Source organism: Lontra canadensis, unplaced genomic scaffold (assembly GCF_010015895.1).
Source record: "Lontra canadensis isolate GAN:19392208 unplaced genomic scaffold, GSC_riverotter_1.0 scaffold162, whole genome shotgun sequence".
Taxonomy (NCBI): Eukaryota; Metazoa; Chordata; class Mammalia; order Carnivora; family Mustelidae; genus Lontra; species Lontra canadensis.
This window is the reverse complement of record NW_022631156.1, coordinates 1120253-1143290: the sequence shown is the minus strand read 5'-3', so window position 1 is coordinate 1143290 and position 23038 is coordinate 1120253. Positions and strand designations below refer to the sequence as shown.

Sequence of the window (23038 nt, the reverse complement as noted above, 5' to 3'; positions counted from 1 at the left end):
TTGTTATTAAAGCCACATTTCTATTAATTTTTACATTGTGTTTATAAGATATATAAACATTCTAAGTAATTTATCATTACTTCAAAAACTACAAATAAGCAATTATCCCAAAGGAGCAGGTGCACCTATGGATTACTACTTACTTCTCATAAATACAAGATAATATATACAACATTTTGAATAGGAATTTAAAGTTATTCTTCTGAGCTACTTGGAGAAAATGAAGTAAAGAAAGTCAAAGAATATCTTTTAAAAAGCATCTATTGTGTTATTTAAAAAATTCTTTAGACTCTATTGTTTCTAAATAAGACCCTGTGTTTAAATACAATTATGACCAGAAAGCAATAATATGATAAGAATCATGCACTTAAAATCTGCTCTTATATTCACTTATCTATGGAAAAATAATTATCTTAATTAAATTTTATTTTTAAAATATTTTCTCTATACGGAAAATTCAGATAACAGCTGTAATTATTAAGTATTTAGAATTCAAGCTCTTTTCTATGATAAATATGAATCAATTAAGCCTTCATAGAATTTAAATAATATCAAGCATTCTAATTATGATATCAGTTTACTTCAATAAACTATGGGATGATTTAAAATCATATTTTTCTTAGAGTCATGAAACCTACATTTAAAATGTATTTGCAAATCATTCTGCCCAATTCACAAATAGACTGATTTCCTTTTATAAAACTATTAGCATATTTCTGTCATAGAAACTGAACAAGATAAAAGATTATTTGAAATTTTTCAAATTTTTATTCAGAGTACAGGTCTCTAGACTCTAGAGCATGATAATTTTTTTCCCGTGATTTGTTGAGGCCTGAAATAGTTGTCATGCTAATTCTAGTGAATTCCCAAGTATTAAGACATGAAAACATTCTGAATCAATATTTAATTAAACCTACACTTGAACACATATATGCCAAAGTCAATATGACTCTTTAAAAATATTGAATCAATTCCTTTCTTCATATAATTTTTTTTGAAATTAATTTATTCAAAAATATTAGTATAACAAAAAAAGGGAACTCCTGCTTTTGGTCATCAGGGAAAAACTCATACCAGACTAGCCTGCTTGCCATAAACAACTATAAAACAAGAAAAAAAATTAAATGACAACTTGCCCATATGAGACAAGAGGCAGCAACAGCACACAATATGGACACTCACAAAAGAGAAACAAGTGAAATGAGCTACATAATGACCCTAATCTTCTGCCTGGACGTCCCTTCCAGACTGGGGTGGAGGAACAGGGTGTGCAAAGGAAACACAGAGGGGAAGAGCTAGCTAAGCTGACAAGGTAGGAATTGGGATTCCAAGCAGCGGCTGAGGAGCTCAAATTTGCAGGTACAAGCAAGAAGGAAGCTGTGCCAGGAGCAGGTTTGAAAAAGTGCACAGATAAGCACAAACGGGGAGAAAATATTCTTAGCACATATATGCAATGCATTCAAAGCAATAATAAAAAAAGAAAAAATATCAATTAAAAATGGGCTGGGCACTGCTAGGCACTTCATAAAGCAGTATATGTTAATGGTCAATAATCACACAAAAATGTGATCAACACTTTTAGTCATTAAGGGAATGGAAATTAAAACCACGAAGTCACTACATTGCCCAGCTGTAAAGATGCCTACAATTAAAAAGAGTAATCGAAATGGCAAAGATAGGCAACAACCTGAACTCTCATATGCTCCTGATGGGAATGTAAACTGGTACAACCACTTTGGAGATCTGACCCTCTTCCTAAATTTAAATATACACTTACTTTATGACAAAACAGTAAGAGAAATGGGGAAAAACTGACCATCTAACGATTGATTCATGAAAGTTCATCAGCAATATATGTAATATTCTCAAGCTGGAAAAAACAGAATCCTCGTGAGCATGAGAATGAGGTTTATTGATACAACGGAAATACCACACGGTTCTAGGAAGGTAGGCGTGGCTGAAATATGCAGCAAGATGAGTGAACATCAAAGACATGCTCAGGGAAACAATTCAGACCCAGATGAGTATATACTGCACATTTCCATTTGGACATCATTCTAATACAGGTGAAACACACCAGCTGGTGCCTGGCAAGAAAAGAGTATTGAAATAACCTGATCAAACTGTATGCTCATGGCCCGCATATTTCACTCCATTCAAAATATATATTACATTTAAAAAAGAAATATAAGAACAGAAACTACATACACTGTTGTTAATGGTTAGCCTTCTAAGCTATTCACCCTTCTCTTTTGATTTTGACCTTGAACCTTTCCCCAGGTGCGAATAAGATATATGGCTATAACATCATAATTTTAAAAATAGAGTTTGAATTATTTTCCATATTTAAAAAGTTTCAAAAAGGAACATTTTATGTATAATGAAACATAAGCTATAAATCCAAGGGGGGGTTTCATCAACACAATTATTTTCTAACATTTTGCTAGTTGCAACGGAGGATTATAAATGAATAAAAGACTGGGTCATAAAAATGTTATTTCTTTTTCACATACTAAATATATTTTGAACCATAAGGATTATAAGAATGGCTGATTTCATTTTATTTTATTTTATTTTATTTTATTATTTTTTGAAGATTTTATTTATTTTTTTGACAGAGAGACAGTGAGAACAGAAACAGAAGCAGGGGGAGTGGGAAAGGGCGAAGTAGGCTTCCCACTGAGCAGGGAGCCCGACTTGGCAGGGTTCGATCCCAGGACCCTGAGATCATGAACAGAGCCGAAGGCAGATGTTTAACGACTAAGCCACCAGGCACTCCTATTTTATTTTTTTACTAAGTAAACTCTATACCCACTGTGGGGCTTGAACTCACGACCCCAAGATCAAGTGCAGTACACTCCACCAACTGAGCCAGCCAGGTACCCTGAGAGAATGGCTTATTTTAAACAGATTAGTAATAAACACTAAACACAAATGAGCCAGTAGCTAAAATGAAAAATAAGTTGGAAAAAATAAATTTTAAATACTATTACTGTAGTTTACTGCCTAATAATGTCTAAGATTATGAAAAGCAAAAGCCATTGCTATCACAACATTCATAATAAACATGCGCTTTTGCTTGTTTATAACAAAATTTTTCTTCCACAGTTTAGGGCAATTAATAAAATTAAACAGCTCATGTTTCATTTAAAAAACAATTTGAATCTCTCTTTTCTTAATGTAATACAGTCGTACCATGGGTTAATCTTTGAAGACCAGTCACCTATGTAGTAGTTACCCAATGGAGATGGCTTTGCTCCCTAGGGAGTGTCTTGCACTATCTAGAGATCCTAGAGATGGTTCTGTTTCTCCCATTTAGGGAGAAGGTACAGTACTATAAGCATCTGGTGAGTAGAGCCAGGGATATGGCCAAACATTCTATAATATACATGGCATCTTCCCACCCCAAAGAATTATCTGGCCGAAAATATCACTAGTGGTCAAGGTTGAGACATGCTAACCTAATGGTACGATGTGGCTGCCTCATTGTTACCAACACACCATACTGATGGATAGAAAGCTGCCCTGTCTCATTATTCACGATAGATCACCTGTCAGGAGATCTCAGTATATATAGATTCCGTAAGTAACTGTACTATTTTTTTTTCCTTAGGTCAGTGGATCTTCTCCAGAAGAAAAACATCTATCCATCAGTCAATAGAGAAACATAGAGATGCAAATATTTAACTATACATATAGTTGACATATAGATGCTAAGTATTATAACAAACCAAGTTACACCAAGAATTTAAATCTTTTGAATCTGTATTAAAAGGTGTGCTATTCATCATCAAGAGAATAAAGATTTTAATGACTTTGTCAATATTTCAAAGGATTTACAGAACATCTGTGGGCTGTTCTCTGCAACATATCCTTGAGAAAGCAGAAAGTGTAATTATTAATTAGACAATGGTGTTAAGTCCCTAAACTGATGACAGCAGTTGCCAGTGCAACCTGATGAAGACATTGATGAGATCGCTGGAAGCTAACAAAGTAACTGCATAGCTTTCAGGGGAAGATGTGATTGCCTTCTTTGTTCCTCTCAGTGCACATTCACACACACACACACACACACACACATGTGCACACACACGCCCACATGTGCACACATGCCCACATGAGCACACATGTGCACACAAGCACACATGCACACACACCCTTTCAAAGAGATGCTTACAAACTGCTTATGTCCATGGGGCATTCAAATGTTTCAATTTATGATTTCTGAGGTTTTTATCTGAAATATTTTGAAAGAATTTGAATAAAAGCATTGTTTTCTAATGGTGTTATTTAACATGTTTTACCATCAGTTCAAATTTCAGTAAAAATAGAATTAGAAGAATAAACATTTAGCAATATAAACAGAAGACATTATATATGATTGGTGTATTTACCCTTTTTGAATTTAGTGGTAAATTGCACCTCTTTGTTTTGCTATAAATTGAGGACTAATAATCCTATTTTTCAAAAAGATTTATTTATTTTTTGAGAGAGAGTGAGAGAGCAGGAGGGGTAGAAGGAGAGAGAGAGAGAGAATCTCAAGCAGACTCTGGGCTCGATCTCACGACCCTGAGATCACAATCTGAACCAAAATCAAGAGTCAGAGGCTTAACTGACTGCATCCAGGTAACCCAAGGACATATAATCCTATCAATTTGACAAATAAACACAAATAGCAAAAGGAATAAAATGAAGACTTTTCCTGGTAACTAGTGCAGAGCAAAATCCTCATATATATGTTATACATAGTTGTATAAAATAGGCAATAAAATAATAATTGATAAAAAATTTATCAAGTGTGCAGGCATTATAGATTTTATTTTCCATAATTTTAAATAGTAACCAATTTCAAAATAAAATGTTTACTTTAGGGATAAATATGTTGTACAAGGAGCAAAGAAATACAGAGCGCTAGGGAATTGTTTAATTTCAAGACAGTGTAGACAGCTTTGAGTAAATTTGTGTATTTCTTTCCTTCCTTTCCTCTCTCCTTCTCTTTCCTGCTTTGTTCAACCTTCCTTTCTGCTCTCTTTTCTTCTCCTCTGTATCTTCCTGTCTCTCTCTCCTTCATGAGATGCTTTTCAACCTTGGAGAACAGATCTCTATAGTCCATTTGCTTCTCCTCTGCTAACTCAGAAGTAGTAATTACTGCTTCCTGACATATAATTTCCTATAGGGGAAAAAATAACCTTTCTTCCCAAACTCTACCCATGTCATCTTTTGCTCCATTTAATCTTACCCTTTAAGCATGTTTAAAAGCTAAAGAAAATATCTTAACAGGAAAAAAAATTCTGTTTCTTGCAGATAGTGGTGAGTTTTTCCACTCCCACTCTTCAACTGTTACTGCAAATGCTACTTATTATCTGTTTCTTCCACTTCAACACTATCTCCAACAAAATACTTTACTGCATTTTAGGAAAAGAATGACAAAACCTTGACATGAGGTGTTAATATTTATGAACAGATTGAGTTTGAACTGACCCAGAAGACAGTAAGTCAAAAATGTACTAAAAAAATGAGGTATATAAATCAAACGAAGATTAAACCACATTGACAAAAGTGTTAACATCTGTCAGACATGGTGGACTAGATCCTACATCCATTATTCAAGAGATATATATACATATCATCATATTAACTCATTTAAATTAATGGAGAACATTTTAGTTTACAACCCAGAGAATAGTTGAACTTCTTGGCAGAACCAAATCCATAATCTTGTAGTAGCTGGGTAAGATTAGCATTAAAATTTAACCTTTCAGATCCACAATAAAAAGTAAATTGCAGCCCTTAAATTTGGTAGCATATAAAGTTTCACTATGGAAAGTGCATTTCAGGATTTTAGTGAAAAATCTATTTCAGTAAATTCTCTGCAGGACAGAAAAATAGTAATCACTTTTCAGATTTCATTTTAGCCTTCATTTTCCTTAAACAAATCTTCAAACGTCATATCATATACACAAAACATGAAATGATCCTTATAAAGCAACCTATCCCAATGAGTTATTACAAAGATATATACAATGGGTTCTCAGTGAAAAATCTTGAAAAGAAGCTCAAGTGCGGTTAATGACAGAATTTTAAAATAAAAACTACTGATTAAATTTTGGAAACTAAGTAAGAATAAAACCTAAGGAAACATGTCTGTTACCACTGCATCAATATGAGCTTTATCATGAAATAGCAATGCGAGGTTCATTTTTGCCTTTGGTCTTCATTATGTCAGACAATAAATAATAGAAATATAAAATGGGGTGATTAAAACTAAATAATATTACTTAAACATATTTCAGCATATTCAGCCAACTTACATGAATTTAAATCACAAAAAAAAATGATCACTTGAAAGTATTAAAAATGGAACAGTCTTGGGTGCCTGGGTGGTTCAGATGGTTAAGCATTTCAGCTCTGGTCACGAGATCTGAGGGTCTCAGGGGATCAAGCCCTGTGTTGGGCTCCACACTGACCTTGGAACCTGCTTAGGATTCTCTCCCTCTGCCCTTCTGTTGTTGTCCCCCTCCAACTCCTCAGGTGTACTCCCTCTCTTAAAAAAAAAAAAAATGGAGCAGTCTCTCAATGAAAACTTCTTAATTGATAGAAAATAAATGTAAGTATCACTCATCATCAGAGAAATGCAAATCAAAACCACAATGAGATACCATTTTATACCTCTCAGAATGTCTAGAAACAAAAAGACAAGAAACAACAAGTGTTGGTAAGGATGTGGAGAAAAAGCAACCCTCGTGCACTGTTGGTGGAAATGCAAGTGGGCACAGCCACTGTGGAAAACAGCATGGAGGCTCCTCAAAAAACTAAAATTAAAATTACCATATAATCCAATAATTCCACCATTGGGCACTTACCCAAAGAAAACTAAAATGCTAACTTAAAAGATATATGCAACCCTGTGTTCACTGCAGCAACCTTTATAATAGTCAAGATATGAAAGCTACCCAATTATCCAATGAATAAAGAAGATGTGACATATACATGTTCAATGAAACATCTCTCAGCCATTGAAAAAACAAGAGCTTACCATTTGAGACCATATGGATGGACCTAGAGGATATTCTGCTAAGAGAAGTCAGTCAGAAAAAGACGAATATCATATGACTTTGCTTATATGTGGAATCTAAAACAAAACAAATGAGTAAACAAACAAAAGCAGAAACAGACCCATAAATACAGAGAACAAACTGATGACTATTGAAGTGTAGAGGGATGGGAAAATGGGTAAGGGGGTTTGGGAAATTAAGGGCTTCCAATTGTGAAATGAATAGTCATGGGGACAAAAGTCATGGTCACTGGCATTTAATAGAGTTAGCAGCATTTAAACAGCATTGTATGGTGACAGATGGTAGCTACACCATGCTAAGCATATCATCACATGCAGAAATGTTGAATCACTATGTGGTACATCTGAAACTAATGTAACATTGTGTGTCAGCTATATTTCAAGTAAAAAAAAATCCCCATAAAAGACAATATAAAAAATAAATTTTAAAATACTAAAAACAATTCTAGCACGTATTCACTATTTTGATGTGAAAAATTAGTGTACATCTTAAAATCCCGGTTATAGAGATGTATAGTATATCAAAAGGTATACAAGTAGAGGAGTAATACCGATTCTCTAAACAAGTGATAGAAGCTATAATACTTATAAGATAAAATCATCTTATGAACACTTCATGATAAGAACAGACATAATTAGGTGGTGAAAAACCCAATTCCCTCTGTAACAGTTGAAAATCTATATTGAAAGTGACAGAAAGAAACAATTTGAATTAGTTTAGACAGTGTTATGCTTCATAGAACTGAAAATTCCAGTTCTAAGTTTTCAGGTAACTATTTATCAAGTAGTTTTAAAGTTGTGACCAGAGCAAAGTACCTTTCCCTTCCTTTTTCAGTTTTTCTTCTGTGGTGTTAACATTCATAGGTGGGGGGGTGGTTTCAAGGGTCTGATGAGCTACTTTTATACTCTTTAAAAAATATATTTTGTTTATTTATTTGACAGAGAGAGAGAGAGAGAGAGAGAGGTAGAGAGCAAGCACAAGCAGGGGAAGAGGCAGGCAGAGGGAGAAGCAGACTTCCCGCTGAGCAAGGAGCCTGATGTGGGGCTCAATCCCAGGACCAAGGGATCATGACCTGAGTTGAAGGTAGACACCTAACTGACTGAGTCACCCAGGTGTCCCACTACTCTTTTATTCCTTTCTAGGGTCACAGCTCCAGAATTGAGAGCAGTTGGCTCTCACCAGCCTGAAAGGTATCATGTTTTCACTCCTGAGCTTTGGCCAAGAGGATGCTAGGCACATACCATTGTATACTTCCTGGTTGAGCTACTCAGGGCCCACACAGGCCACTGGGAGCATTCTCACCTAAATTATGGGCTGGATGATCCGAGTCCAGTTAGGGCAGACAAGGGGTTGGGTGGGGGAGCTGGAGAAGCTACAGGTCTGCCAATCTGCAGGCATTTACAACAACACGCATTTTCACATCAGAAGAGATGCTGTTACTGGAATATAGTATAAAGACAATTGTATACAAGATAAATGGCTTGACAAAACAACATTTCTAACAGCTCTGGGACACTATTAACCTTACCTCTAATTTTTAAGTTGTTTGCTTTTTGGCAGTAGCGCAGTCAAAATAAACAGTAGCTGAAAATTCAGCCATTTAAATTTCAAAATATAGATATAGAAGTGCTCCCACAAAAACACACTGCTCCGTATTTTACAGTCACCGTCTATTTGCACACAAAAATATGTCACAGGCAAATGATTCAATTAAACGCACATAATAAAGCTATGTATTTGACATGATATCACAACTGGAGGGGAAAAATTATATAGTCTTTTAACCAGCAGCTTACATAACCATGCAGTATCAAAATGGCCATATAAAACATAAAAATGGGAATGTAATATTTCACTTAAATGGGATGACTCCTTGATGGTACAGAAATAGAAATAAAACCCAAAATGTCTTTTAAAAATGTTCACCATCCCTGGTATTCAAGTTTCACTAGTAGTTGTTCAGAAGGAAAATAGAAGCGTGAATGCCATAACGTTAATGCTTTCCCAGCAGGAATAGAAAGCCAAGAGCCCTCAGTTAGATTTTGAAGCTGGTGAATATTAAAATAAGAAAATCAGATGCACTGCATGTGTGAATGGTAACTGAGACTCTTCAGAATCCCAATTTCACATTTGCAGTTGATTTATCTCTTCATCTTCCTGAAGTAGATCAATTGAATATTGCAGTTAATAGTTGGATAGCGCTGCTGAATAACGCCAAGCATCTCTCTATTCAGCAAAGATACATATGCCATTGTGCCTTCCATCAGCTACTACCACCTCGTTGTGTAAGTGTAAAAACTCAGAAGAAGAAACAAATATCAAATTTGTCAAAGATCTTTCTTTCTCAGTTGCCTTACATGGTATAGAGAATTTTTATCAGGCATAATATCCAGAAGAGATGCACTTTGATTCTGCTAAAAATTTACATTTAGGGAGCTCCTGGGTGGTTCAGTTGGTTGAGTGCCTGCCTTCAGCTCAGGTCATGATCTTGGGGTTCTGGGATTGAGCCCCTTATTGGACTCCTTGCTCAATGGGAGCCTGCTTCACCCTCTCCTTCTGTCCATTCCCCCCACTCATGTGTGTGTACTCTCTCTCTCTCTCCTGTCTCTCTCAAATCAATCAATCAATCAATAAAAAAAAATCACACTTAAATTTTTATGTATGGTAGATTTTCTTTTCCCTTCAAGTGACAGAAAAATGCCACTGGCTAATTTCTTCAAAAAATTTTGAGTATATGAGTATTATCAAAATTAAAAAAGATAGGGAGGAGAGTTTTAATAGCTAAGTATTCTGTCGGGTGACTTTAAGAGGTAAGTGCTGCAAATTGTGTAAGACTGATGAATCACAGACCTGTACCCCTGAAACAAAGAACACATTATATGTTAATAAAAAATAAATTAATAAAAAAATAAAAATTTTAAAATAAATAAATAAAAGAAACTTAAAAATTAAATTAAAATTTAAAAAATAGAAAAAAAGAAACTATTAAAAAATTAGTCTCTAATTCATATAATCATTATAACTAATAAATGTGATACAATGGCACACACAAATGTAAATAATAGTCCCTAACTCTTTCCACTTTGCTGAGTTGGGTAGTAATTAACACATGGACATGGCAAATCAGGCATTTGACAAGATAACCCCACTGTTTTTAATTTATTCTGGAAGAGCCAGAGGTAAAAATTTAATGGTCACCTGCACAGATCCCTGTCTCCGATGACGACACAATCCAATATTTTGGGGGAAAGATAAAACTTTCATTCTTGCTAACTAACTTCATTTCCCATTATGTATTTTTCAACAAACACTCATCAATGTGTATTAAGGTCCTGTTGTTTATTAAGATACTGGGCAGAATGTATGATGGTGATAGAAAGATGAGAAGACTACCATTTTAATTCTCAAAGATGTTAGGAACTACTAGGAAGGGCATTTTACAGTCACCATATAGCATAGATACGGAATAGATAAATACTGTAGTGGACAGAAGCAGCAGCAGTGGTAAAGACAGGGTACAAAAGGATGCGTTTCCATATCAATAAGGATGAGAGGGAAGTCCGGAAGAAGGAATGACTGAGATGGATTTCAGGGAAGGGAGTTTGCAGAGGGTGAGCTGTGGTTGGACCCCTTCCAACAAGGACGTGTACAAAGATGTCTGGCTGTACCAGGTGCTGCAACTATAACGCACATTCCTTTTCTGAAAACCTTGCTAACAGGCAGGTGCCGCATGCAGATTTTAAAAAGGAATATACTCCATATGCAGAAGATTATATAAAATCTCACAAGGGTCAGGAGCTGCATCTCATTACCAAAAAATTAATCTTTCTACAGTGAAACATGAACATCCGCAGTAAGTGGGCAAACAGTCAAAATGAGCCTCACAACAGGTAAGGATAGGTTTTGACCCCAGACGAGTTACAAAAAATAAATTATGTTCAGAATTTCTTTTAATTTAAAAATTCTAAATAAGGCACTATATACCTGTTTATATTCAGGTATATAGTGCCTTATTTTAATTCATGTTTAATAGGGTGTCATTTATGACAGCGAAAAAAGGGAATGACAAACAATAAGTTGACGAGATCAGCAGAGGCTAGAGGTCAGAGAGCTCTGAAATGTTAGAGCCAAGGTTTGCAAACGAAGGAGACTGCACACAGGCCCATCTTCCCTGCTAGACCCCATGGGCCCTAGGCGGAAGACCTCCTGAGAGCTGAGGGATCTTGAGGGCACTACTGAAAACCATCCCAGTGAGACAGGAAGAGAACGAGAATGGGAACTGGGACAGAGAACACAAGTGCAAAGAAATAGGAAGAGTTAAATATCTTAATGAGGGATTTTTTTTTTAAAGATTTTACTTATTTATTCATGAGAGACAGAGAAAAGGCAGAGGGAGAAGCAGGATCACCAAAAAAGCAGGGACCCTGATGCAGAACTCGACCTCAGGACCCCACTGGGATCATGATCTGAGCTGAAGGCAGACACTTCACCAACTGAGCCACCCAGGTGCCCATTAATGAGATTTTTTTTTTTAAAGAACAACTCACATTTGTTCTAAGAAAGCAGTTAGTGGGGCACCTGGGTGGCCCCGTCAACTGAGCACTGAGTCTTGGTTTTGGCTGGGGTCATGATCTCAGGATAGTGGGATCCAGCCCCCCACATAGGGCTTTGTGCTCATTCAGAAATCTGTTTCTCCATTTGCCTCTGCCCCTCCCCCGACTCTATCTCTTTCTAAAATAAATAAATCTTTAAAAAAACAAAAAGAGGGACTCCTGAGTGGCTCAGTCTGTTAATCGTCTGCCTTTGGCTCAAGTCATGATCCCAGGGTCCTGGGATCGAGTATCCCGTCAGGCTTCCTGCTCAGTGGGGAGAGCCTGCATCTCCCTCTGCCACTCCCCCTGCTTGTGCTCACTCTCTCTGGTAAATAAATAAAATCTTTTAAAAAATTTTTTAAAATTAAAAAAAAAAGCAGTTAGCATTTGACTACAAAAAATAATGATAATATTTATACTTAAATTCAAGAACTATATCATGAAATAAAAAAGTGCATATCTTTCATGATTCTGTGTGCATGTGTATTTGCATGCAGTGGACATCTGTCCTTGGATACACACACACACACACATACACACATACACACAGTGTTTATATAAATCCCATGAACTATTTAGGGTTAGTGTTATAATACTTCCCTCCCTTGCGCCACCCAGACTTCTTTATTTCAATGGAAATATTTAACCTTATGCTTAGAGAGGAACATACTGATAATTAAATTAGTGGTTTTTAAAAATATGAAGTAGGGTTTAGAAACCAAAATAATATTTTTTGTATTTTACTCTGAAAGGACAATTGTCATCACTTTCTGTCAATTAACTGACCTACTGTGTCTGGTTACACACATACAGCTCATGTATTTGGAAAGTCTCTTATCCATGAGAACAAATGAGCCTGCAAAGACAGAGCAAGACTGAGGACCTAGACACGGACACGATCCCAGGGCTACCCAGGCTGCGTCCTGCCCCCAGGGTCCCATCAGCTCACCTGGGGAAGGGGAGGCTGAGGTCCAACCTGCTCTCCCCTCATCAAGGTGGGCACCTTGGTATGGACTGCCATCAGTCTTGAGTAAGGGTTTGTCTCTCTAAATTGACTGCAATTGATGGCAATTTTTGTAATCATTATGGGGCAAAGGAGACTTAGTATTCTCAGAGGAGGTTCTTTTATGAATTCTCAGTGGCACCTCTCCGTGCCAGTAGTGGGATCCTTATCTAAACCCCCCTTCCCTTGCTTGCTTATTGTCTCAGTAGTTGTAACTGTAGGAAGAACCATGAGCACTGGTTTTCAAGGTTCAAGCACATGTTCATCGAGGTTCCACACTTCTGGCTCTGAGGCTCTATTTAGGGCCTCAGTGTTGCCTCCTGTGTGACGTACCCATAGTGAAGATAAGGAGTCAGGTTCTGCTCAAACAAGTTATCCAAGGGCCTCAGGCTACAACTAGGGACTGAAGCCCAAAGTCATCAAATCCTTACCATGAGAAACACATTTGAACATTTACAAATTGAGTTAAGTTCTGAAAATGACTATAACCGAATTTGCACTCACAGACTGAGAAATTACAACATAAAAGCTCATTATATGCGTCACCACCACATAAAATTTCCTTTAATACAGCTAATCTCTGGTTTAAGTTTGAAGTCCATAATTTATATATATGTTCAGAAAATTTGGGACTATCATGAGTTAGACTGAAGTTTGAATGGAAGAAAAATTTTATAGTACTTAGGTATGTAAAAAAATATGAATTTTATTTTTCAGGATGTTAGAAGCTGCTTTAAAATTAAAAAAGCATACCGATGGGAAATAAAGACCTTACAGCTATTCTTTGATATAGTATATAATAGTAAATTTAATAACTATGAAAACTTTTCAAACTTTAGTATTTTAAGCTATCCAGAAATCCTCTGGAGAGAGACAGGTATATAGACAGATAAAGGTGTATTTCACCTTAGAGTGAAAACTAGTGTTAATCAAAAGAAAATCAACCTTAAAAATATTTGTGAAATCCCATGTGCATCTGTATGTATGTATGAAGATTGACATTTATATAAATGTGATACCTGCATATGCATAGAGTATTGTGAGGTAAATAAGGAATATAATGTACAAGAGGACCAATGGTTCTGTGAAGTTAAGACAACAACAGCAACAACAACTAGCAAAAATAGGTTCACACCAAAAAAAAAAAAATGCACACTGATGATGTGCATTTTTAATGTAATGACTAAAAATCAGTACAGAAAGAATGCTTTCCAAAATTTGGATTCCGAGGCTTCACATGCTTAGTGCTCAGTCCAAAGTAAAGGAGCTAGCATTTTGGTGATGGCTTCAGGAGAGCACAGTGGCAACGAGGAGAGGGTCTAGAAAAGCCTGCCAGACCCCTTTAGGCAGCTGTGGCCCTCAGATGTGCTCAGAAATTTCCAAGGACCACTATGAGGAAAGTACTCGGTGGATCATCAGACAAGGACATAAAAGGAGATACCGAGAGACTTTTCACCTCTTGGAAATTGAGACACTGAAGCCTGCGTATTTAAGAATTGCTGGGGTATCACTGACATCTTTCTACTTCTGACCCATTCCTCTCTGGTCAATGCAAATACATCCATGTGAGCCACTGGGGACAGCACCAGCCTCCTGCACCTGTCAGCATCCTCGCGGGGCTGGTCCTCAGGCTGCACTGCTCTGTCTGAGCTGGTCGAACAAGGACACGTGCTGGGGGAAGCCAGCCATTCTTCTGAGTTCTCCTAGCCACCAGAAGGGGGGCAGGACGGCACCAGGCAGGATGGCCTAGAGACAAGGCGCATCAGCAGATCGGTGTAGACCCACAAAGGAATGCAGACACTGTGTTGTTGCACAGAGGATCTTAGGAGGCTGATGGAGACATGGTTCTGTACACAAGTGGTAAATAAAATAACTGGCCCATTACAGAACGGAGGCCTAAGCATTAACTCTGGTTATTTCCACTATAGGTGTCACTTCTATTTACTTGTTCTACTTATTTCAGGGTATTAAATGTTATCAATGTCCATGCTCCACATTTTACTCTTTATTTTATTATAAATAAAAGTGTTATTTTCATTGAAAATTTAGGAACAGAGTGAACACAGATTTAACTTTCAGTTTCCTGATGGGGAAAAAAAATAAAAGTAATCGTTTTCAGTTATCTATATTTCATACTAAAAAAAAATTGTTGATCAGGAAAACAAAATCTATTTTAGGTCTCCCATAGAGGCAAATGATAGTTTTCAGAGAGGTCCTTAGAGGCTGCTTTATAAAAAATATTTTTAACAACTTCCCTTTGGTAGAAACAGTCACATGATTTTTAGAGCATCTTTGTTCAACAACTGTGCACATCACTAGTTCACAGATGCCGGCGAGCACCATCAATCCCAGAAGCATGAGCTGATGCTACTGAGCTCTTAGTACATATAGAGAAATGAAGAGGCAAAGTCCTTAAACAATATTTGGAAAAACCAAGGTTTGTGATGTATTTGTCAATAAAGAATACATAGCATTGATTTCTGACAAGGTTCTAAATATAAATGTTTCTCACTGGGGTCCCATCCACATGACTCAGGGTCACACCAAGCCAACATTAGGACTGAATCCCCGACAGCTGTCTAGAGAGGACTGTGCAAGGATACCCAAAACAAACCAATGCAGGAAACCCGTGGAGAGCAAATGTTTCCCTAGAAATAAAGGGGTCTATTTTCATGCAGATAAAAGTAAGTAATCAGGGACCCACAGTCCAAAGCATGAGCACAGCTCGATCATATGCATCTTGTACACATATTTGAGGACAATTATATTGTAGCCCAACCTTGAGCCATATGCAATGAATATCTAACTTGAAGAAGTTCCATTCTTGCTGAATTTTTTGGAATTAAGAAAATACATACCTCCATAATGAGATTCATTGCTGCATAGATATACTAAATAAGATGGTTGGACACTGGAAGATATTATAGGTCCTGATGACTGTGATCTTTGGAATACCTAAAGCAGCCATGATCAGTTTTCCAATAAAGCTTCTTGCCATTTGGTTAAACCACGCAAAGTTACTGGGCTTTTTGATCTTCTGCATCAACCCCCGCTCCTAAGTGGCAACTTTAAGCGTTTTGAATGCAAAGTTCATGACAACACTTATTTCCTACGCTTGTGGGAGAACACCTGTATTTATTCTTTATATTGGGTGTTAAAATCCAGACACTAAATATGCCCACAAGCACACATAAATCTGACCTGTTATTATGGAAGTAGAATGCACTACAGCTCGTGTCACATGCCATCCTTCCTCTGTATTCAAGAGTCTCCATGTCTGTGACCTGGGCATCCTGACAGCTGGCTCATTCCAGATGTGGAGCTTGTGACCTGAGCTAAACTGATAAGCGCTGGCTACAGTTACTGGCTGGTTCAGAGGGGATTTGGGGGCGGGGGTGGGGGGGGGTTCGACATGGATGGGCTGGATGGAGAAGTCTTAGGGACTTTGTTGGGAAGGCTAAGGATAGAAATCTGGAACCACACAGGCCATGGAGAGTGCAGAAGTCACACTGACATCAGCTCTCAAAATGCAGGGAAATCACGAAGCCCTTGGATCAATCGTTTCCTGAAGAATTCTGGATAGTCAGAGTCATAAGTCAGTAAACTTACTTTATTGCATATACTAATTTGAGTTATATTCATGATTACTTTCATTATAAAGGGTCTAGCACACACATGAAAGTAGATCAGAGTGCATGTATAGAAAATCATCAAAATGTTTATTACGCTGGTTATTGGTAAATTTATTATACTCTGTCACTTTAAAAACACATTTAAAATCATATATAAATATTTGCATACATATATTTTTATTATTTTATTTTCTTCTTGAGTAGACAGTGATTTAAAAAATTTGTGTACAACTAGAGGTGATGAGGGCTAGGTCTGCATTTCTGATCTGCTCTGTGAATGTTAATCTTACTGATGTGATGGGTGTGAAGAGATATCAGAAAGGAGTAAGTTGGGGGAGTATCATTGACCTTCCACATTTCAAAGATCCATAACTCCTCAGTTACCTAGTGAGAGAAATCCTCCTTATTCTTAATGGTCCAAAATAATGATCCAGACACTCATTATATTACAAGACAGAACTGCCTCCACTATGGTCTCTCTAATTTTGATATATGAACTTCCACATTCAGACAAACAGAGTAACAGCTGAGGATATGTCACAGGCTTTCAGAGGCTCTGGGGTCAGGTATAAAAGCTTCTGAAGTGAGAAAAAGATGTAATCATTAAAGAAGCAGCACCTAATGGCGTGATTCAATTTGCTTTAAGTAGAAAAACAAACCAAGTGGTGGAAGCTACTGCAGGGGCCCTGGAGGCATCTCCATGATCCTGTTTATCATTTCAAGTGTTGGAGCGGGAGAGAGTCCTGTGAGAGAGTTCTGTGCAAGCAGAGGCGGGGAAGGGAGGGGGGAAGAGGGATGGGCAGAGATCAAGAGAGACGATGGGGAGTATTTTACTGTTGATGAAGCAATTTTAAAAATACCACCTCACTGGGGTCTTGCAAGAAACCTACACAGGGTGAAGGGCAGTTATTAGTACTACACTCATTTCAGAGATGATGAAAGGGATGTTGATGTCCCGTGGGGTTGAGCACCGTCAGTACAAGCAAATCGAAGGTGTGCGGTAGGCAAGGGAGCCCAGGTCGGCTCCGGCTGCAGTCTCAGTTCTGTATCCCTTCCATATCACATTAAGTCACTCATAAACCACAAATACACCTTAAATCTAAAAAAAGATGCTAAAATACAGCTATGTCCACTGTAGCAAAATTGTGGAAAGAGCCGAGATGCCCTTCAACAGATGAATGAATAAAGAAGATATGGTCCATAGATACAATGGAGTGTAACTCAGCCATCAGAAGGGATGAATACCCAACTTTTGTGTCAACATGGATGGGACTGGAGGAGATTATGCTAAGTGAAATAAAACAAGCAGAGAAAGTCAATTATATGGTTTCACTCACATGTGGAACATAAGGAGTAGCACAGAGGACATTAGGAGAAGGAAAGGAAAAGTGAATTGGGGGAAATCAGAGGGGGAGATGAACCATGAGAGACTGTGGACTCTGAGAAACAAATGGAGGGTTTTAGAAGGGAGGGGGTGGGAAAGCCTGTTGGTGGGTATTAAGGATGGCACGGATTGCATGGGGCACTGGGTGTTATATGCAGACAATGAATCTTGGAACACTGCATCGAAAACTAATGATGCACTCTATGGTGACTAACAAACAAAAAGATGCTCACATCATCTCAAACGGAAAAGCTTTGACTATTTTGCCATGTCTGAGTCAAATAGTTTCCAGTTATGTCATGTGAATCTGACAGAGCTTTGTTTAACCTATTTCAAAAGACATTTTTTTTTCCTTTTCTCTCTCTATAAGTTTATCAGGTTATATTTATTCATGTTGAACATAAATACAGGCTGTAGTTTGTCTAAAATCATCTTCTGAAAAAGCTCACAGAATACTTAAGAATGCCAATGGCTGTCCCTTTGCATCTCTGCACACTCTCATATCCTTTCACTCCCTACATGGGTGGGAGGAACGCCAAACAGGTGTTTTTCCTGTTTCCGTTGCACAGGACACGGAGTGACCATCCAACCACTTTCTGGGACACTGAATTTAAGTGGAAAGATCTGGTGGTGCTTCTGGCAAGTCCAGCTCCCCGCTAGTGAAGCAGATTCCCACCCCAGAAACAGCCTGGCCCTCTTCTTGCTCCAAGGTTTAGGCACAGGGCTGTAAAGGCAGCACACACCTTATGGCCACACCAGAAACCAGAGCCTCCGGCCCCGATCTCTGACAAGCATGCACTGCTGAAAACACGCTATGGCCTGCCCAACAAAGGATTTGTCCTGGGGTATGGAGGGGGATGCTGTAGGTTTAACTATTCCTTATATTCACTCAATCCCAAATGCCCAGATTATGCTCTATTGGTCTCTAAAACACTCAAAACCTCCTGAAGAATGTTGAGTACACTTTATGCTACAACTTAGCACAGACGATCCACAAGGCATCATCAGGCAACACAGAGAAGCATTACCCTCACATGAGGGCAAATGGTAAATTGCATCTCCACCTGCTGATATCCTTCAGGGGCTTGGCATGTCTCTTGGACCTCAAGTGTCTTGTTGATCCAGACTTACTTTTCAGTCTTAAGACCTATGTTCTGCCACCTGTCTGTGCACAAGGGCCATGCTGCCCCATCGCCACTGCCTCCCCTCCTCCGTGCCCCTCCACCCACACCTATGCCCTCTCCTGTTCCAAGCTTCTGGGGAACTAACTCCCTGTTAGTAACTAACATGAAGCCTTCCCTGACACCTGTAACCAAACCCTTTTTGTCCTTTTAGTCTCCTCGGAAACATTTTTCATGCACATGTGGCAAGGATAGCATGCATTTTATTCTGTGCGCTAGCTGCAATCCCTGTCGTTTGCAAATTATCACCAACACTCACAGTGAACCATAAAGTCCACTGTGAGTGGCAGAAGCACCAGACACCTTTTCCCCATAGCTGCCCAGAACCTAGTGGTCCTATCAATGCCCCGGCCTGAGTAGAAGGGAGGATGGAGTTGATTTCTCTGTACAGAGGGATTCTCTTCATCATGTCCTTCTTTACCCCACATACCCATCAAGGATGAAGGTCACCAAAGAGGAGGGGCTGCATCCTGGAAGCTTAACTTCTAGAGTTTGCTCTATAGGAATAAAGGACTTTCCTCAAAAATTCCAAGAGCTTCTCTGCATGGTATCAGCAGGATTTGGCCCCACTACTGCACAAAGACCAAATTCAGCCCACAGGCTCTTTCAGTGCAGTTTTATCAAAACACCACCACTCAGTTGTTTGGGTAAGATCTAAGGCTGCTTTTGTCCTACAAAAGCAGAATCAGGTAGTTACGCCAGAGACCCACACAGCCCATAAAGCTTCAGGTATTTATTACAGGGCCCTTCATAGAAGGAAAAAAAAGTACAAAACCCTGCTCGTAGGTTAAAAGTAACAACAACTTAGGGGTGCCTGGGTGGCCCTGTTGTTTAAGCACTGGACTCTTGATTCCAACTCAGGTCATGATCTCAGGGTCATGAGATCCAGCCCACCCTCAGGCTCACCACTTGGGGGAGAGGGGGTCAGCCTGAAGATTCTCTTCCTCTGCCCCCTCTACCCACACATGCCCGTGTTCTCTCTCCCTCTCTAAAATGGATAAATCAATCTTTAAAAAAATTAAAACAACTTAATAGTCAAATAAATTAGAAAAACACAATTCAACGATTTTTTTTTATTTTAATGGCAAGACTTCTGCGAACGTTGTTTCCTGTAATGCATTATATGCATTCCTGTTATGTAGTCTCAATCTTCAGATCCTTTCCCTGAATTCCCCAAACGTTTTTGACACAGGAATCTTTTTCATTGGATTGTGTCTAAGACCCAGTTATTTGAAGATCGCTGATTTGGCAAATGCTGCTTTAGAAAACTGCAAAGAAATATTTTTTAACGGAATTGCAGTTTTTCCTTTAAAGTGCTGCCCTCATCTGATAATATCTGACTCTCTATGAATTCAGTTACTATTCCAGTGATTTTCTCTGATACAATTAAGCCACTTAGCTAACTGCCCTGGTCCATGATAAAAGGATCACTTAAGCTTCTTCGAGGTAGAAGTTACAGCATACCTTGTGTTATAAACAAGTTAGGTGGTAATTATTTGAGTGATGTGGATAATTAACGTCAAAACTGCTGCAAACGTACTTGAGGAGGGAATCTATGCTCTAGGATTTAAAATTATTTACTCTAATTTCAATGGAGCCAAGAGTACTAGGCTTTAGGTACGTTAATGGAATTGATTACACAATTATAAACCCCATTCGATGTAGACACTACCTGCTTTATTTTCTTATAGCTCTTAAATTACTGCTCCCTCAACCTCACATGCTTCCCTTAGAAAACACAATAGGCCTCACTTACACTCTTTAAACAAACTGTTCCTTCAACTTGAGTAAACATGTTGATCACAGAAAAAAAAAGCTAAATTACCAAATAATGTATTAGTTTCCCAGAGGCTTAGACGTGTACACATTATTTGGTGATTCCTTTCATTCAGTCTAAGAGTGGATATAGAAATAATTATAGCTCAGCTGACACACACGTGTGCCAAGGAGACTCCCTAGGATTAGGTCACTGAGACAAATTCAACATGTGAAGGTCCACAGTCAGTCGTGTAAATCACGAAACCCATGCACCTACTCCCACCCCAACCGCCAAGCCTTCTAGCTACTACAGGAGATCGAGTAGTGTGGGCTAAGATCCAGTCTGGATCTGAGACCCTCTGTTTAGCATCACCTAACCTAAGCTTTCAAGGGAGCCCAATTCTCTGGGTAAAGCCCTCCCACAGAAGCATAAGCATTCCCAAGGAGCTCTGTGCCACAGTGTGGTCACAGGGCGCTCACTTCCCCTTGAGTTCACACAGTCCCTTCACGGATGGCATCTAAAACACTCTCTCTGGTCAGGGTTTTGTGTCCTTGCACTATTAGTACAACTGACAACACCATTAATAACACCTGTAAAACTAAATGTTGCTGTAAACAATTTACCTGTTGGATATATTTATTTAATGTGGTACCTGACTAAAAAAGAAATTGAAATCGTTCTGAAAGATATGCAAAACACCTTTTGAGTAGATTTTTTAAAAATTGCAGTCCTAATGGCTGACAAGGGAAAATTATTTCAGCTCTTCATTTGCTAAATATTATAAATCTATCCACAAAACTGTTTTGTGTCACCTTTATGGTTATGTTACAAAATATAACATTGTAAAAATATTGTTATTTTTAATATTTTAAAATACTGAGGTAACAAATATTTATGGAGTGTCTCGTATGCCATAGAATTGTGATAGATACTGTAAATATACTGGTGGTTGAAAGAAACGAGTCCTTTATCTCTCTGGAGCCTACATTCTTCTAGGAGCAAAAGGATTTTAAAAATTGGCATATATATATATATATACATACACACACACAAATTATATATTTTCTCATAAAACATAGATACATACTATATTTTTCATAATATATATATTTTCCTAAAAATACTATATTTTTTCATAAAATGCAAATTATAATTATGTATTTCATCTTTAAAAGTATTTGTTTTTCTGAAATATAATGTTCCATTTTTAACTGAGCCCTTTAAATAAAAATTTCATTCACTACTATCTCAATTTAAAAGACATTATCCGGTGCCTATTTCCATAAATTTCTGCTTCTAATTCTATTTCCATGGATTTAAAATATTATTAGACCACTAAAATGCATTTCTCCTTACTTTCACTGAAGCGACTGTTCACCAAATTTTATCTTAATTCCTGTTTTGTTACTCCAAAATTCCAAAAGCCATTTCTTCTGCAATCAAAGCACAAGCCTCACTTCAGAAACACATAAAAGAAAATTGATTTCCATCCTGAAAATGTCAAACTTCTGCCTATAATACTCAGCTATGGTTTTCTGAAACAGCAAAGTTCAAAAAGAGCCATCGACCTGGTGGCCCTTTGACACATAGTGATGGATGCCACGTGTCTCCTGCTTTACTGCTAGGACATCCTCCCCAAGAAGGAGGTGATCGATGAGGAATAATACATTTAAACTGGGAAGAAGGTTTGCTTGTTTTAATGCATTAAAAGAGAAAATACTGGCATTTCACTTCTCTGGGAAGAGATTTTATATACTCAGTGATTAACTCTTTTTTCTCTCTCTCTAGGGTCAGACGAGGCTCTGTATGTAGCTCATGAACTTAAGGATGAGAGACAGATGTAACACATCACTCTTCTTCCAAGCAAAAGATATTATATAGAGGATAGAATTTTAAGAAAAGTGTAACCACTACTCACCCTGGCGTCTTATCCTTCTGTCAACCCCGGGTTCGGCAACTTCAACTGTTTTGAATAAGGGATGATATTTCCATTTTCCTGTAGGATAAAGTTACTGATCAATGTCACATTAAAAACAAAGACTGTGTTCAAGCGCAGAACACAAGCAGCAACTCATTTTCTTGCAGATTATACTCATGTTTGCAACGAATTAATGCATATTCTGATGAGTAAGTCTTTTTTGCAAGAAGCTGCTTCCTGCTTAAAATCTAACTATATGAATGTGTTCATCATATATGTTCCACATTATATTCTTTACTCAAGAAACAGAAAATCACCTGCAAATTTTTATGCCATTTTACCAGAGTCCTATAATAAGGAATCACAGTGTAAATTCTCCTTCATTGACACTTCAAAAGCACAGTGTTTTGTAATATGGCAAACTAATTGAAGGCAAATAAGGACAACTATATGGATCAAATGCTACTTCGGAGCCTACACCAAATTTAACTTC

The 23038-nt window shown here is 37.8% G+C and overlaps 1 protein-coding gene across 1 annotated transcript in view; it reads right to left on the bottom strand.

Moving 5' to 3' along the window:
- The window catches only part of PCDH15 (protocadherin related 15), a 1265671-nt gene extending 1243076 nt beyond the window's left edge, over window positions 1-22595 (bottom strand). Inside the window, exon 1 of the mRNA XM_032845308.1 lies at window positions 22546-22595. The gene's annotated coding sequence lies outside the window, so the exon portion shown is untranslated. The remainder of the gene's footprint in view (window positions 1-22545) is intronic.
- Window positions 22596-23038: the final 443 nt, after the last annotated feature.